This window comes from Bombina bombina, chromosome 5, assembly GCF_027579735.1.
Source record: "Bombina bombina isolate aBomBom1 chromosome 5, aBomBom1.pri, whole genome shotgun sequence".
Classification (NCBI taxonomy): Eukaryota; Metazoa; Chordata; class Amphibia; order Anura; family Bombinatoridae; genus Bombina; species Bombina bombina.
In genome coordinates, this window is record NC_069503.1 from 434829312 (window position 1) to 434833469 (window position 4158).

Here is a 4158-nt window from a genome sequence, read left to right on the forward strand (position 1 = left end):
ACAAATTTTTGCCGTACCTGATCCATACAGATCAGGTTGGCTTCATCCTGGGCAGGGAGGCTAAAGACAATTCAATTTGTGTTCTTCAAACCCTGTTCACAGCTACTACCAACAAACTCTCAATGGTTATGCTCTCCACAGATGCCGAGAAGGCTTTCGACTGAGCATTTCTGTGATCGGCCCTGGCGAAATTTGTTTTTTCCCATACATATATCATAGAATTAAAGCTTTATATATTAATCCTTCAGCAACAGTACGTGCTAATGACATATCATTTCACAGTTTCCAAATACACAATGGCACACGCCAATGATGCACCCTCTGTCCCCTTTTGTTTGCCTTAACAGTCGAAACACTTGCCTCCCGTATCAGAAACAACATAAACATTAAAGGCATGGAAATGTCTTCTATACGCTGATGATATTATCCTTACCTTACGTTCACCACTTTTGTCAGTACCCTCACTCTTAACAGAATTTGAGGTTTTCAAAAAAGTATCAAACTTTTCTATAAACATGGACAAATCTGTCCTCCTACCTGTCAAACTGCCCGAGGATGAAGCCACTTACTTGGCCCAACACACTACGTTTACTATAGATAAATCCCTAAAATATCTAGGCATCAATGTCTCCTCCTCCACACCAGATCTCTTTGAACATAACTATATTGCTCTTCAAAATGAAATACGTAAACTTTTGAACACATGGCACAGACAGAATCACCTTTCTTGGCTAGGCCGAGCAAAAGCGGTGTCTATGACCATACTTCCTAAATATCTATATTTGTTTCAGGTCCTCCCCATAGATTTGTCTACTCAATATCTCGATTCACAACAAAAATTAATCGAATCATTCCTGTGGTCTTATCAAAGACCAAGAGTCACCAAAAAGAATCTATACCTTAGAAGGGAGGAGGGAGGACTGGGAATCCCCAATCTAACTAATTATTATAAAGCAGTTCATCTGGCACGTGTTGTGGCATGGAACCACTGTTCACCCTCCAAAACTTGGGTTCAGTTGGAAGCGTCCCTTCTAACAGGACACAAAATCGCCGAGATATGTTGGATTCCGAAGAGACACAGATCTCCACTATATGAATCCAATTATTACAGAGCATCCACTCTTAGAGTTTGGGACAAGACTATAAAAATCTCTACAAATGTCACTTGTCCTATCTCCCCCTTAAGTCCATTACTAAATAATACTTACTTTATACTGCCGGAACTAATGCAAACACTACATCCAGCCGACCTACAACTAACCTCCCCAGTCTCTCGCTTCTTCCAAGACGGTCAATTCAGAACACAAGCTGACCTGAACTTGGATTTTCAAATCCGGCACGCACTATTAACCTATCCGCACAACCTCGAGTTTAAAAGACCTCTTACACCTTTTGAAACGCTATGCACAACCCCATCTCTCCACAAATCACATATCTCCATGATCCACAAAATATTGAAAAGTCCCACTTCCACACCTATACCCTCATACCTAGCCAAATGGGAGAAGGAACTTAATATAACATTTACTCAAAAACAAAAGAACAATATATTTTTAATGACTAAAAAATCATCTATTTCACCAACAATAGTGGAACTAAACTATAAAATTTTACTGCAATGGTACCTTTCCCCTTATAGACTCCATAACATCTTTCCAGACCCCCCCCCCCCTGTGTTGGAGACACTGTGGTGAGATAGGCTCTCTCGCCCATATTTTTTGGCATTGTTCCTTACTTACTCACCACTGGCACACTATTAATTCACACATCAACTCTATTCTCGACTCCAATATAGAGTCTGCTCTGATCCTACTTAATGACCTCCCAAACCTTAGCTGTCTATATCGTAGAAAACCACTACAATGTATGATAAATTGCGCAAAGCGCCTAATTCCTAGGTTCTGGAAAAAAACAACAGGTACCTACACCCCAAATGTGGTTCCGTGAGGTTGATCATGTACTTTCACTTGAGAAACTTAATTATAGTTTCCAGGGAAAAGCAGATACTATATTGGATATTATATTTATATGGGAACAGAGGGGAACTAAATAACCCTAAACAACTTGTTCTCCTCAGTTGAGTACCTCCATTATCCATCATACACCACTCCTCATCCACCCAGTAGTCTGTTCCCCTCCCTCTCTTCCTAATCCCTCCCCCTCTTTTTCCGTCTCTACTTTTGTCGCTGTTTGCTATCACACAGATTTATTCACAGCTGTTACTACTTATGTTATATTTCTTTATACGACAGACAGTTATCTGATGTTTTTATTTAAGGTCTCAGATCTGGACTTTACGGAACCCAATCCAGAGTTACTAGTCTCTCCCTCGGAGACGGACTCCCCCTAAGAGACCTTCGGTTTTATTTTCTGTCTGTTATTACCTATGTTTAATGGTATCCTCATGAGGGAATATTGATGTTGTTTTTTATTATTTTTATTTTTTTTCCTCCTTCATTCTCCCTCATTAATATGGTAAACATTGAAAAATTAATAAAAATATTTAAATACAAAAAAAACCAAAAAACTATATTTTGGTGTTAGCTTTTACTTTGCATGTGACAAATAGAACAGATGTTGTGCCACATGCACTGGCAAAGAGATGTGCACCTTTTCAGGGAGTAATGGCCCATATTATGCTCTGATGTGGTGCAAGTTGTCACCATAAGTATATTGTAAAGATTTTTTCAATCAAAACTGATAGTCACTAATGTGCAGTTTTATTTTTGATTAAAATGCCCCTGTCAGGGTTCCAGGAATCAGACTGAGACGAGAAGTGCAAACATAATCACACCTTTATTAATAGCAAAAAATAATAAAAAGTCCACAAGTCAAATAACAAGGCAGGAGTCAAAACCAGAGCTGGTAGTCAGACGAGCCGAGTCAGGAGCCAAAGTGAATAGTCAGACGAGCCGGAATCAGGAGCAAGGAAAACAGCAGAGTCAGGAACAAGCCAGGGATCAGAAACCAGGAAGGACGTCAAGCAGCCAGGTAATACACAGGAACTCTCACAAACAGGTCTGAGACAACGCAAAGGCAAAGCATACTGAACAGAGGCCCTTTAAATAATAAGTGATGACATCACAATTCTAAGACTGCATCCTGTCTCACATGGATGATGCACACCAGTCTGGCCATAAAAGGAAGTGCAGGAAATGAGCAGCATCTCCCACAATGCACCATAGTCAGGAAGAGAGGTGAGTATAATGACTGCCAGCAGCACATGGCAAACAAATAGGGAAAAAAAACCCTGACAGTACCCTCCTCTCAACGACCCCTCCCCCGCAGGAGGACAAAACACGGCCCCTGGACATACGAGAGTCAATAATGCTGCTGACCTCATACTCCTCATGGATGTCAACAAAGATAGGACGGGGATGAGGCAACACAGTGGTAAACCGATTACAAACCAATTGTTTCAAGAGGGAGACATGAAAACATTGGAGATGCGCATAGCAGGAGGAAGGTCAAGAGCATAGGCCACAGGATTAACCCGTCTGAGTATTTCGAAAAGGACCAACATAACAGGGAGCCAATTTATAGGAAGGCACACAAAGGTTCAAGTTGCGGGAGGACAGCCAAACTCTCTCTCCAACCTGGTAGGAAGGTGCGGGCAGACGCCTATGATCAGCATGGAACTTTTGGCGCTGCATAGAACGATGAAGGCAATCCTGAATCTGCACCCACATGGAACGGAGTTGCCGGAGATGCTCCTCCAAAGCCGGAATACCCTGAGACATGAATGAATCGGGCAACAAGGATGGTTGAAACCCATAATCCGCCATGAACGGGGATAACTTGGAGGAAGCATTATTAGCACTATTACGAGCAAACTCTGCCCAAGGTAACAGTTCAGACCAATTATTGTGGTGATCTGAGACATAGCAACAGAGGAACTGTTCCAGAGCTTGATTAGACCGTTCCGCAGCCCCATTGGATTGAGGGTGATATGCCGAGGAGAAGGAAAGCTGGATCCCCATTTGAGCACAAAAGGAACGCCAAAATCTGGAGACAAACTGGCTACACAGGTCTGACACTATCTCCTTGGGTAACCCATGTAAACGGAAGACCTCTCGGGCAAAACTTGAAGCAAGCTCCTGAGCGACAGGCAGCTTCATCAAGGGAATGCAATGTGACATTTTAGAAAAAAACGGTCAA